Raw genomic sequence first — 15,432 nt, forward strand, 5'->3', positions numbered from 1 at the left:
CAGACAGGCGGCGAACTTTTACCAGCAGATCAGACAGCTCTGGGTATGACTTTATAAACCGCTGAACCACGAGGTTGAGCACATGGGCCACGCATGGAACATGTGTCAGCTGGCCTCGCCTCAAAGCCGCCACCAGGTTCCGGCCATTGTCACACACGACCTTTCCTGGCTTTAGGTTCAGAGGTGTGAGCCAGTGATCTGCCTGCTGTTTTTCAGAGCTGTCCACACCTCTTCTGCATTGTGGGGTTTGTCACCGATGCAGATTAGCTTCAGCACAGCCTGTTGCCGCTTCGCCGAGGCAGTGCTGCAGTGCTTCCAGCTTGGGACTGGTGTGGAGGGTAAAGTGGATGAGGATGCGCAGGAGGAGGAGGCTGAAGAGCATGACATTCCTGAGCTGTAGAGTGTGGGTGAAACACTGACTGAGGTAGGGCCTGCAAACCTTGGTGTGGGAAGGACGTGTTCCGTCCCTCGCTCAGACTGGGTCCCAGCTTCCACAATATTAACCCAGTGTGCCGTCAACGAGATGTAGCGGCCTTGCCCACAAGCACTTGTCCACGTGTCTGTGGTTAGGTGGACCTTGGGTGAAACAGCGTTGTTCAGGGCACGTGTGATGTTTTGTGACACGTGGTTATGCAACGCGGGGACGGCACACCGGGAGAAATAGTGGCGGCTGGGGACCGAGTAACGTGGGACAGCTGCCGCCATCAGGTCACGGAATGCTTCTGTCTCCACCAGCCTAAAAGGCAACATTTCCAGCGCAAGCAGTCGCGAAATGTTAGCATTTAGAACTGTGGCATGTGGGGTGTTGGCAGTGTATTTGCGCCTGCGTTCAAACGTTTGCTGAATGGATAACTGAACGCTGCGCTGGGACAAGGACGTGCTTGATGATGGTTTTCTTTCTGCGTAGGCAACTGAAGGTGCAGGAGTGGAGGAGGCTTGTTCGCAGGCAGCATGGACAGGGGATTGGCTCGCATGCACAACCAGCGAAGACGTAGCAGTGACATCAGCAAGCACTGCTCCTCGACTCTGTTGTACTTCCCACAAAGTCGGGTGCTTGGCTGACATGTGCCTGATCATGCTGGTGGTGGTCAGGCTGCTAGTTTTGGTACCCCTGCTGATGCTGGCACGGCAGGTGTTGCAAATGGCCTTTTTAGAATCATCTGGAGCCAACTTAAAAAACTGCCAGACTCGGGAAGACCTAACATTTGTACAGGCAACTTGTGTCGTCGTGTTGTTCCGGGGAACGGTTGCCTGACTTCTGCCTGGGGCCACCACCCTGCTTCTTACTGCCTGTTGTGATGCTACGCCTCCCTCCCCCTGTGCACTGCTGTCCTCGCTCTGCATATCCTCCTGCCAGGTTGGGTCAGTTACTGGATCATCCACCACGTCGTCTTCCTCTTCCGCACCCTGCTCCTCCTCCTGACTTCCTGACAATTGTGTCTCATCATCGTCCACCACTTGTTGAGACACGTTGCCAACTTCGTGAGAACGTGGCTGCTCAAATATTTGGCCATCTGTACAGACGATCTCCTCATGACCCACTTCAATATGAGCTGGCGAGAGGCCAGAATGTGTGAATGGAAACGTGAACAGCTCTTCCGAGTGTCCAAGTGTGGGATCATTAATGTCCGAGGAGGACGTGTACTCGGCCTGGTGGTAGGAAGGAGGATCAGGTTCAGAAATGTGCGGTGCAGTATCACGGCTACTGACACTTGACCGTGTGGAAGACAGAGTGTTTGTGGTGGTGCCAATCTGACTGGAAGCATTATCTGCTATCCAACTAACAACCTGTTGACACTGGTCTTGGTTCAAGAGCGGTGTACTGCTGCGGTCCCCAAGAATTTGGGACAGGACGTGCGAGCGACTAGATGTGGCCCTTTGTTGTGGCGAAATTAGAGCTTGCCCACGACCTCGGCCTCTGCCTGCACCACCATCACGTCCACTTCCTTGTTTCTTGCCAATGCCCTTGCGCATTTTGCAATGCTGTGCTGACGTGTATTCACTACTTGTGCGTTATATCAAAGTTTGTGGAAATTGCACACAAGTGCACCTGTACGCTGCCACCGACAGGCACACACGTGCGGTTTTAAAAACCAAGCACGGATGCACTAAGAACCTAACAGGTTTTTTTGGGGAGCGACAATTACAGACAAGTCAGACACTATCTGGACTGTTTTAGACTGTATACACCAGCCCCAGATATGATGAAGGCTGGTATACGGTCACCACTAGGAATGGCTATATACCCTGCCTGCCTGCCTGCCTGTATACTGGTACAATAGTCCTGACAAGGACTCTTCTTGTCACTAGCCTGTATTCAGACCTGGCTATACCCTGCCTGTATACAACTAGAATAGTCCTGAGAAGGACTTTTGGTCACACTGTTTGCAGCCCTGCAACTGAAAAAGCTATAAAGGGCCGCAAAGCTTTCCCTGAATCAGCGACACTCTCCCTGCACTGACTGTCTGGATAGCTGTGAGCGGAGCACAGCGCGCCGGCCGGTATAAAGGCTCGGTCACGCTGTGCAGGCCGGCCAATCACTGCAATTCCACAACTAACAGGGCTGTGGCATTGCAGTGGTCTGCCAGCCAATCCCTGCATGAGGGCTGGCTCTCAAAAGAGCGCCAACATGCAGAAATGAAGACCACGAGTACAGCACGAGTATCGCGAGATTACTCGGTCCCCGCCGAGTAGACCGAGTACAGTGATACTCGTGCGAGTACCGAGTAGTAACAAGCATGCTCGCTCATCACTAGTAGTAACATTTCTTTACTATGAAACATATTTATAACACAATCAACCAAACTATCTGCGCACAGGTGTATACTGGAGTCCCCGGATCTTCACTCCTTCCAGGTGCACAGCAAGAAAAAAAGAAAAAGAGAAAAAAACAACAAAGAAATGGCGGCAACTTTCCCTAACTTTCCCTACAATCACGTACCAGTCTATCCCAGAAGAAGATGCCGCTCCCACGTCGCAGGCCTGTAGTCTCACGATGAGGGGTCCCGGTGCAGCGCTGAAGGGATGCAGCTCCTCGGTCTTTTCCTTTGATCTTCTCCCGCTGGTAACGGATTCTAGTCAGTCTTTTAGTCCCGGGGCACACCGAGCAGAAGAAGGGAGGTCACGGCCCCTGCACTTGCACTCAGGGGCGATGCTCTGCAGACCGGTTAGATTCTCAGGGAAAACAAAGTCTCTGAGACCGGGGTTAGCAGAAACCACTTCCACAGGGTGATTCCTCCAAGGATCCGGTGGCAAAAGAGCCCTCTGTTCAGGGAGACCACACGCAGCTCTCTCCTGACTGAACTCCGGGGCTGAATAAACTTCCTGCACTTTTTCTTCCTGGTTAGAACACACAAGCTGCAGTAGGGGATTTCCCACCTCTGTGTTTGTGATTGCACAGTCTGGCACTGCCCCCATGTGGGCAAGTGCTGAAGCAATATTCAAATCCATTTCTACATTAATGATGCAGTCTGAATTGTTGATCCCATTACACACTGTAGTGTCAGTTTGTTAATGCACTCACCTATCGCTGCCTTCTGCATTATCCAACACCTTCTGCTCCTCTTCTCAGTGATATCACCACTCTTCTGATTCTTCAGGTCACACTGCACTCTGTGTAACCCAAAATTGGCTATGGAGCATCAGAACCAAGTTCCAAAGATTACATTGTAAAAGTGTCTTCCGGCTCACACATCCAGCACAGAGTGATCCAAATAGTCTGAATCGCCATTATGGGACTGAGAAGAGGAGCAGAACAGTACTGGATACTAGAGAAGATGGAAGTGGATGAGACTATTGCCCCATTGACACTTTAAAAAAGGAACACTATGGGGAAATACAAGTGCAATAGGGTTTCATCTGATAAAGACCTAAATAGTAAGAGGTAGTTTTGACGATTCAGCAATTGCCCACTTGTGTGAAAGTGAACTCTTCTTTATTAAAGCAGATGTATGGGTCCTATTGTTTGTTAAATCAAAAGAAGATAACCATTGTCTCTTCCCAGACTTATTGGACCCTTGTTGTCTCTAAAAGTGTATTGCCTCAGCCCCTCTGACTACAGAGTTCAGAGGAAAATTAAGCAGTTGGGTTGAACTTGCGATCAATGAGAGAGCAGCCATTTCCACCAATCCTGTAAGAAGATTGAGTGTTATAAAAGGGCCTTGCTACTGTAACCAGTGGTTAGATTCTACATGACCTGCTTCACTCAAAGAAGGATTCTATATCATCTCAGTTGAGGAGTTTCGGTTCCGATTCAGGATACGCAGAACTGCTTCACTCTGGATATTCTATAGGATTTCAGTTTAGGATCCACAATTCCAGCTGAAAGTTAACAGAACTGCTTCCTAAGCTAGGTGCTATCTATTCTCAGTGGGTGACTGCTAAATTCGGGGTGCTGCTGGACTGGGATAGGTGATCCTGGAAGCCCTGAAGTCCTGAAGACTCTAATCCCAGGTGGGCCAGCGGAAGAGTGAGACTCTGGTCCTTGTACCATCTGGTGTCCTTGCTGGGAATGTGAAATATGTTTTTGCCTGTTGGTGAACCAATAAAGTCTTACCAATGTGTGGTTCACTCACCCTTTGTTGTCTGAGTAGTGTTTTGTTCACAGGAGCGGAGTGCGAGCGTTCAGTGGGGTGAGCCCTGGTTTCTGTAGTCTTTATAAAGACAGCCAGGTTAGCAGATGAGAGAACCCACTTGATTCTCGTGTCTCAACAGCTTTTGTGGTCACATTGAAAGGTTGTGCATCACACAACAGTGATCTGGACTAGAGACATGTCACAGCTGCTGCAGACTCCACATGACCGAAGGTCAAAAGATTAAACTTGAAAAAGGAGCTGCTGTGTTGATTGTAAAGCCTGCTCTACATGTTACGATTCTGCATACGATATCGTATGCGATCGTAACTGCCCCCATCGTATGTGTGGCACGTTCAATTTTGTTGAATGTGCCGCACAAACGATTAACCCCCGTCACACGTACTTTCCCGTCCATACGACCTCGATGTGGGCGGCGAACGTCCACTTCCTGGAGTGGGAGGGATGTTCGGCGTCACACCGACGTCACACGGCAGCCGGCCAATAGAAGCGGAGGGGCGGAGATAAGCGGGACGTAAACATCCCGCCCACCTCCTTCCTTCCGCATTACCGGCCGGGAGCTGCAGGACGCAGGTAAGATCTGTTCATCGTTCCCGGGGTGTCACACACTGCGATGTGTGCTACCCCGGGTACGATGAACAACCTGATGTTCAATTCATGAGGAATGAACGACGTGCGTGCGATGAACGTTTTACCGTTCATTCACAATCGCATGTAGGTGTTACAAACTACAATGTACCTTACGATGCCGGATGTGCATCACTTACGACGTGACCCCACCGACACATCGTAAGATATATTGTAGTGTGTAAAGCGGGCTTAAGAAAAGGCCAATGCACATGGACGTGCTTCAAAGTCTTCTAATGTTCTCACTTCATCTTCAGGATTAATTGGGTGTATCCTGAAGAAAAAGTGAGGACACTTCAAAACGCATCTATTAAAAACCGCATTCCTTTTCATTTCAATGTCAATGTAATTTAGTGGCATTTTCGTACAATCAATTGCAGCAGTGCAGAGATTCCAATAAAACTCCTTTTTCAACACACATTGACACAATACAACACTAAAGGGTGCTTTACTCGCTGCGACATCGCTAACGATATATCGTCGGGGTCACGTCATTAGTGACGCATATCCGGTGTCGTTAGCAACATCGCCGCGTGTGACACCTAGGAGCGACGATCAACGATCACAAAAACGTCAAAAATCGTTTATCGTTGACACGTCACTCCTTTTCATAATATCGTTGCTGCTGCAGGTACGATGCTGTTCGTCGTTCCTGCGGCAGCACACATCGCTATGTGTGACACCGCAGGAGCGACGAACATCTCCTTACCTGCGTCTACCGGCAATGAGGAAGGAAGGAGGTGGGTGGCATGTTCCGGCCACTCATCTCCGCCCCTCCTCTGCTATTGGGCGGCTGCCGTGTGACGTCGCTGTGACACCGAATGAACCGCCCCCTTAGAAAGGAGGCAGTTCGCCAGCAACAGTGACGTTGCAGGGCAGGTAAGTCCGTGTGACGGGTGTAAGCGATGTTGTGCGCCACATGCAGCGATTTGCTCGTGTCGCACAACCGACGGGGGCGGGTATGCTCCCTTTACACATACCTAGGTCTAGGGGAATAAAAGTTAATAGGATGGCTTATTTCAGGAGAACAAGTACTTCTCAATGTTGCCTTGAGACACACTTAATTAGCCAGACTCTGTCCTACGCTGATGAGGAGGAAACACTACGAAACATTGGGTTGCATATATGGTGTGCCAAATCTACCTGTAAGCTAAAACATTACAAATAGGGTTGATCGAATACCTCAAATATTCGGCTTCGCGAATATTTGCCGAATAGGTCGCCGCTATTCGACTATTCGCGAATATTCGATGCACAATGTAAGTCTATGGGAAACCAGAATAACAACTATTCGGAACTATTCGGGCATCCCATAGACTTACATTGTGCATCGAATATTCGCATATCGGTGACCTATTCGTCGGATATTTGCAAAGTCAAATATTTGAGGTATTTGATCATCCCTAATTACAAGCCATTAGTTGCAATAAATCATAAAGTGGCTGTCTTCATACTGTCTTGGCTAATCCTGATGTTAAATCCAGTTTTTCTGTTAAACTGAAGTCTGAAGCAGGCTTTACACGCTAGCGATGTTGCTGGTGAAAGCACCCGCCCCCGTCGATTGTGTGTCACGGTCAAATCGACGCCCGTGGCGCACAACATTTCTAGGACCCGTCACACGGACTTACCTGCCTAGCGATGTCGCTGTGGCCGGCGAACTGCCTCCTTTCTAAGGGGGCGGTTCGTGCGGCGTCACTAAGCCACCGCCCAATAGAAGCGGAGGGGCGGAGATGAGCGGCCGTAACATCCCGCCCACCTCCTTCCTTCCTCATTGTGGGCGGCCGCAGGTACGGTGATGTTCCTCATTCCTGGGGTCTCACACATAGCGAAGTGTGCTGCCGCAGGAACGACAAACAACCTGCGTCCTGCAACAGCAACGATAATCGGGAAAGGAACGACGTGTCAACGATCAACGATTAGGTAAGTAATTTTGATCGTTAACGATATCGCTAACGAGGCCGGATGTGCGTCACGAATTCCGTGACCCCCAATGACATCTCGTTAGCGATGTCGTTGAGTGTAAAGCCCGCTTTAGAGTTTCTTATTTTTGTGACTTTTTTAAAAACATTTAATCTTTATAGCCCCTATAAGCTGTCGTATTGTAGCATAAGTATATAGCCCCTAACTAGAAATATAAATTCTAAATTGCAGCAAGCATTATTTTATTGATTACAATGGATAACTTTAATTTATATTTTGGATGAGCTGTTTGTGTTCAATATATTGTAGACGGAGGGCTTTGAATAATTTAGCAGTAAGTAAAAATCATTTAGAAGCAGGTAAGTGTGCAGAATTCATTATGATTGGAATCCAATTGACTTATTTGCTTAAATTAATTTGGGTTCAAATGTAGACGAGCAGAAAAAGCATAAAATAGGCTGTCCTCTAATGAATGGTTCTGCATAAAACAGGAGAGATATTTATTTTTTTTTACCAGTCTATTGATTTCTAATTACAGCCACTCTACTGTGTTTCTATATGTACAGCATTTAAGGCTTTATTTTCTGGTTCATTCTCTCTCGGGTCAACAAGATAAATAGTAACATAAAGTCCAATAACACAGCACATATAATTAGTGTAAGTGCAAAAGAATAGCAAATACTTCTTCCATATAGAAAGATACATTAGCGAAACAAATTGCAAAGTAATTAAAAAGTAAAAAGTTAGTTACAGAACTTTTCTGCAAGTAATAGATTTCGATTAAACTATAAAAAAAAGTTATAAAACATTAACAGGTTATTTACAGAGCTTTACTGCAAGGAATAGTCTTCTGTCAAGCTTTGGCGTAATGCCATGGTCTATGGCGCCGCTCTTTGACTCTGTCATTGCTAAAAAAATTAAAGTCAAATGTGAGTTGTAATGTGCCACTGTGGAAGAAAAAAAATGGAGGTAAAGGCTAATGGTGTTCTATACATTTTATATAGGAAGGACTGGTACATTGGCCCAAATGAAGTATAAAATTGAATTTTACAGGTAAATCATCCTGTATATATATATATATATATATATATATATATATATATATATATATATATATATATATATATATATATATATATATATTATACAGAATATAGCATCTATTTAGAGCTATTATAGATTTGTACCTTTTCATTAGCCTATATTGATTAAATGGTCCCTCATGGCCTAACACATTCTAATAGACATTACAATGCAGGGAAATTCCATTTAGAACACATTATCCATAGGTGATCCAGCAGTCCCATAGAGAATCAATGGATCAACAGTCAAGGATGCCTACAGCCTATTCATTCTAGTGGAGATAAAAGTGCCCCATTCTGGAAATCGATGGGGATCCCAGTGGTTGGTCTTGGACATACATGAGAAAAATTCAGTTTGAAGAATTTGTTATTTAAAGTGCACTAATCACCAGGATTTTCCTATATAACCTAAAACCACTACTATACTGGCACTATCAGGCTGAGTCTATACATGCATTGCTATACTGGCACTATCAGGCTGATTCTATACATACAGTGCTATACTGGCACTATCAGGCTGAGTCTATACATACAGTGCTATACTGGCACTATCAGGCTGAGTCTATACATACATTGCTATACTGGCACTATCAGGCTGATTCTATACATACAGTGCTATACTGGCACTATCAGGCTGGTTCTATACATACAGTGCTATACTGGCGCTATCAGGCTGAGTCTATACATACAGTGCTATACTGGCACTATCAGGCTGATTCTATACATACAGTGCTATACTGGCACTATCAGGCTGATTCTATACATACAGTGCTATACTGGCACTATCAGGCTGATTCTATACATACAGTGCTATACTGGCACTATCAGGCTGATTCTATACATACAGTGCTATACTGGCGCTATCAGGCTGATTCTATACATACAGTGCTATACTGGCACTATCGGGCTGATTCTATACATACAGTGCTATACTGGCACTATCAGGCTGATTCTATACATACAGTGCTGTACTGGCACTATCAGGCTGATTCTATACATACAGTGCTAAAGTGGCACTATCAGGCTGATTCTATACATACAGTGCTGTACTGGCACTATCAGGCTGATTCTATACATACAGTACTATACTGGCACTATCGGGCTGATTCTATACATACAGTGCTATACTGGCACTATCAGGCTGATTCTATACATACAGTGCTATACTGGCGCTATCAGGCCGATTCTATACATACAGTGCTATACTGGCGCTATCAGGCTGATTCTATACATACAGTGCTGTACTGGCGCTATCAGGCTGATTCTATACATACAGTGCTATACTGGCACTATCAGGCTGAGTCTATACATACAGTGCTATACTGGCACTATCAGGCTGAGTCAATACATACAGTGCTATACTGGCACTATCAGGCTGGTTCTATACATATAGTGATATACTGGCACTATCAGGCTGATTCTATACATACAGTGCTATACTGGCACTATCAGGCTGATTCTATACATACAGTGCAATACTGGCACTATCAGGCTGATTCTATACATACAGTGCTATACTGGCGCTATCAGGCTGATTCTATACATACAGTGCTATACTGGCACTATCAGGCTGGTTCTATACATACAGTGCTATACTGGCACTATCAGGCTGAGTCTATACATACAGTGCTATACTGGCACTATCAGGCTGATTCTATACATACAGTGCTATACTGGCACTATCAGGCTGGTTCTATACATACAATATATCGAGTAGACCTGGCTCACTAAGTTTGACAGGGTGCTCTGGAGAAAATAATCAACTGAAGTCCAAAATGAATCTCCGGCACTCCAAATAGAAAAACAAGAACACAGTCTGGGTTTCTTTGGTGCTTTTTTATTGTAAAGAAAATGAAAAAAGTCTGTCTCAACGTTTCGGTCTCGATGGGACCTTTATCGAGAGTTATATCAGACTAAGAGATTAGAGATTAGTGTATGGATTGCACCGACAAAGAACGATGTGGGTCATCACAGAAAAGGGGAGTAAGTGTGAGCACTGTGACCATATAACGAAATATCACAGTCAGCCGGTAGGTGTTGCCAGATGCATCATATGGTGGGATTCTGCATGGATAAGGGACCACAGTCCAAGACTGCCGGGTAGGGGTCAAGAGCTCAGTGACTACTATACAGACAGATCACCTGTATGATCCAATAGAGAACAGCCTGTCAGAAAGTAGTGGAAGAGGTATACGGTTGGTATTGGTGTCAATGTCCTAGATAGGATCTGTTTGGAGGTAGTAGTCTCCTGTACTTGATGCAGGCTTGTATAAAACCAGGTGGCGAGCATATATATTCTTAGAGAGGGGTGACTGGCGTAAGGACATACAGAATATACATTCTATACATACAGTGCTATACTGGCACTATCAGGCTGAGTCTATACATACACTGCTATACTGGCACTATCAGGCTGATTCTATACATACAGTGCTATACTGGCACTATCAGGCTGAGTCTATACATACAGTGCTATACTGGCGCTATCAGGCTGAGTCTATACATACAGTGCTATACTGGCACTATCAGGCTGATTCTATACATACAGTGCTATACTGGTGCTATCAGGCTGAGTCTATACATACACTGCTATACTGGCACTATCAGGCTGATTCTATACATACAGTGCTATACTGGCACTATCAGGCTGAGTCTATACATACCTATAGTGGTCAGCTCGGATGTTTAGATTTTGAAATCCAAAAAAGTAACGCTTATAAAATCCGCATCTTCTTGAGTGACAGCAGCTGAGGATCAGATATTGTATTCATAGTTATCTCCTCCCCTGTTAGAATTAGCAAAAGTATTATACAATCGATTTAACTTTTCACTAGCAATGTAGCGCCCCTGAGCCACTCAGGGCTCTACTAGGTACTGCATCCTCACCAGGATGCAGGGCCTACCCCCAGAAACCTGGAACACCAGTGCCAGTAACACCTGCACGCACCATAATCCCAGTTCCCACTCCACCACAGGGGTAATTGGATAGTCACATACCAGAGGGATGGCCACCAAGAGGGCGGAGCCAGTCCAGGGGACTAGACAGTCTGGTGGGAGGGGACAAGCAGTAAGAGTAGAGAGTCAAGTAGTAGAGAGTGAAGTGAAAAGACCTGCCTTGAGCTGGGTCGTGTAACGGTGACCCGGGGCACAGGAAAGTGGTTGCCAGGGTAGGTACACACGAGTACCACTGGGAACAGAGCACCAACGGGGCTCAGGCATCAGCTTCACGCGGCCTGGCAGTTACCTGCACAGTGAGGGGAGGTTCACGGACCTCACTGATCCACAAACCCGGGGGTACCTGCAGTAAAGCAAGGATCAGCGTTCGGAACACGGACCGGCCCTACAGGGTCCACACTGCCCACTGTACAGACAAGGAGACTGCCAAAAAGGACAGCCGGGCCCCAAACCAGCTCCAAGCTATGGGGACCAAACCACACTGAGGGTGCCGGGGACAGAGAAACTGAGTCATCCAACTAGCAATGGAACTACGCGGACCTGAACCAGTTGTCCAAGGGTCCACAGTGAGTAAAGACTGTTAACTTACAAATCTGGTGTGATCCCTACTTCGGCGAAAGTCTCCACGATTCATCTCCTAGGGCTCAGCTCTACCAGCGGAGTGCCTACCACCATAGCTGCCATTACCACAAGCCCTAAGGGTAACCAACTCAGCAGTGGCGGTTCCACCATCTTAACTGCAACCCGCAGGTGGCGTCACACCAATGACTTTCATCTCCCCTGTAAATACTCCCCATTAAAAAGCACCCAGGGCACGGGACCGGGCAACGGCCACCAAAGTGACATTCCTCAGTTATAAAGCGCCCGGGACTGAGTACCCCATAACCCTGAGCGACACAGGACGACCGACAGAGGAGTTGCCCTTGACCAGGCCGAGCAGGTACCCGCTGACCTGTGGTGAGGTCATACACATGTGACCATAAGGGGCGGGGCCTCAGCCAACAAAGCTCATACTAGGAAGCAACATTTTTCAATTTGCTGAGGCCCCGCCCCTTCTGGTCACATGGGTATGACCTCACAAAGGTCCTGCTAGTGAAAAGTAAAATGAATTGTATAATACTTATGCTACTTTTAACACGGGGAGGGGATAACTATGAATACTCCCCAGATATTATCTGATCCTCAGCTGCTGTCACTCAAGCAGCTGCCGATTTTATAAACTTTACTTTCTTGGATTTCAAACTTAAACATCCGAGCTGACCACCACAGGTATGTATAGAATCAGCCTGATAGTGCCAGTATAGCACTGTATGTATAGAATCAGCCAGATAGTGCCAGTATAGCACTGTATGTATAGAATCAGCCTGATAGTGCCAGTATAGCACTGTATGTATAGAATCAGCCTGATAGTGCCAGTATAGCACTGTATGTATAGACTCAGTCTTATAGTGTCAGTATAGCACTATATGTATAGAATTAGCCTGATAGTGCCAGTATAGCACTGCATGTATTGAATCAGCCTGATACTGGCAGTATAGCACTGTATGTATAGAATCAGCCTGATAGTGCCAGTATAGCCCTGTATGTATAGAATCAGCCTGATAGTGCCAGTATAGCACTGTATGTATAGAATCAGCCTGATAGTGCCAGTATAGCACTGTATGTATAGAATCAGCCTGATAGTGCCAGTATAGCACTGTATGTATTGACTCAGCCTGATAGTGCCAGTATAGCATTGTATGTATAGAATCAGCCTGATAGTGCCAGTATAGCACTGTATGTATAGAATCAGCCTGATAGTGCCAGTATAGCACTGTATGTATAGAATCAGCCTGATAGTGCCAGTATAGAACTGTATGTATAGATTGAGCCTGATAGTGCCAGTATAGCACTGTATGTATAGACTCAGCCTGATAGTGCCAGTATAGCACTGTATGTTTAGAATCAGCCTGATAGTGCCAGTATAGCACTGTATGTAGAGAATCAGCCTCATAGTGCCAGTATAGCACTGTATGTATAGAATCAGCCTGATAGTGCCAGTATAGCACTGTATGTATAGAATCAGCCTTATAGTGCCAGTATAGCACTGTATGTATAGACTCAGCCTGATAGTGCCAGTATAGCACTGTATGTATAGAATCAGCCTGATAGCGCCAGTATAGCACTGTATGTATAGAATCAGCCTGATAGTGCCAGTATAGCACTGTATGTATAGACTCAGCCTGATAGCGCCAGTACAGCACTGTATGTATAGAATCAGCCTGATAGTGCCAGTATAGCATTGTATGTATAGAATCAGCCTGATAGTGCCAGTATAGCACTGTATGTATAGACTCAGCCTGATAGTGCCAGTATAGCACTGTATGTATAGAATCAGCCTGATAGTGCCAGTATAGCACTGTATGTATAGACTCAGCCTGATAGCGCCAGTACAGCACTGTATGTATAGACTCAGCCTGATAGTGCCAGTATAGCATTGTATGTATAGAATCAGCCTGATAGTGCCAGTATAGCACTGTATGTATAGAATCAGCCTGATAGTGCCAGTATAGCATTGTATGTATAGAATCAGCCTGATAGTGCCAGTATAGCACTGTATATATAGACTCAGCCTGATAGTGCCAGTATAGCACTGTATGTATAGAATCAGCCTGATAGCGCCAGAATAGCACTGTATGTATAGAATCAGCCTGATAGTGCCAGTATAGTACTGTATGTATAGACTCAGCCTGATAGCGCCAGTACAGCACTGTATGTATAGAATCAGCCTGATAGTGCCAGTATAGCACTGTATGTATAGAATCAGCCTGATAGTGCCAGTATAGCCCTGTATGTATAGAATCAGCCTGATAGTGCCAGTATAGCACTGTATGTATAGAATCAGCCTGATAGTGCCAGTATAGCACTGTATGTATTGACTCAGCCTGATAGTGCCAGTATAGCATTGTATGTAAAGAATCAGCCTGATAGTGCCAATATAGCACTGTATGTATAGAATCAGCCTGATAGTGCCAGTATAGCACTGTATGTATAGAATCAGCCTGATAGTGCCAGTATAGCACTGTATGTATAGACTCAGCCTGATAGTGCCAGTATAGCACTGTATGTATAGACTCAGCCTGATAGTGCCAGTTTAGCACTGTATGTTTAGAATCAGCCTGATAGTGCCAGTATAGCACTGTATGTAGAGAATCAGCCTCATAGTGCCAGTATAGCACTGTATGTATAGAATCAGCCTGATAGTGCCAGTATAGCACTGTATGTATAGAATCAGCCTTATAGTGCCAGTATAGCACTGTATGTATAGACTCAGCCTGATAGTGCCAGTATAGCACTGTATGTATAGAATCAGCCTGATAGCGCCAGTATAGCACTGTATGTATAGAATCAGCCTGATAGTGCCAGTATAGCACTGTATGTATAGACTCAGCCTGATAGCGCCAGTACAGCACTGTATGTATAGAATCAGCCTGATAGTGCCAGTATAGCATTGTATGTATAGAATCAGCCTGATAGTGCCAGTATAGCACTGTATGTATAGACTCAGCCTGATAGTGCCAGTATAGCATTGTATGTATAGAATCAGCCTGATAGTGCCAGTATAGCACTGTATGTATAGACTCAGCCTGATAGTGCCAGTATAGCACTGTATGTATAGACTCAGCCTGATAGTGCCAGTACAGCACTGTATGTATAGAATCAGCCTGATAGTGCCAGTATAGCATTGTATGTATAGAATCAGCCTGATAGTGCCAGTATAGCACTGTATGTATAGACTCAGCCTGATAGTGCCAGTATAGCACTGTATGTATAGAATCAGCCTGATAGTGCCAGTATAGCATTGTATGTATAGAATCAGCCTGATAGTGCCAGTATAGCACTGTATGTATAGACTCAGCCTGATAGCGCCAGTACAGCACTGTATGTATAGAATCAGCCTGATAGTGCCAGTATAGCACTGTATGTATAGAATCAGCCTGATAGTGCCAGTATAGCACTGTATGTATAGACTCAGCCTGATAGTGCCAGTATAGCACTGTATGTATAGACTCAGCCTGATAGTGCCAGTATAGCACTGTATGTATAGAATCAGCCTGATAGTGGCAGTATAGCATTGTATGTATAGAATCAGTCTGATAGTGCCAGTATAGCACTGTATGTATAGAATCAGCCTGATAGTGCCAGTATAGCACTGTATGTATAGAATCAGCCTGATAGTGCCAGTATAGCACTGTATGTATAGACTCAGCCTGATA

The sequence above is a fragment of the Anomaloglossus baeobatrachus genome, chromosome 12, assembly GCF_048569485.1.
Source record: "Anomaloglossus baeobatrachus isolate aAnoBae1 chromosome 12, aAnoBae1.hap1, whole genome shotgun sequence".
Classification (NCBI taxonomy): domain Eukaryota; kingdom Metazoa; phylum Chordata; class Amphibia; order Anura; family Aromobatidae; genus Anomaloglossus; species Anomaloglossus baeobatrachus.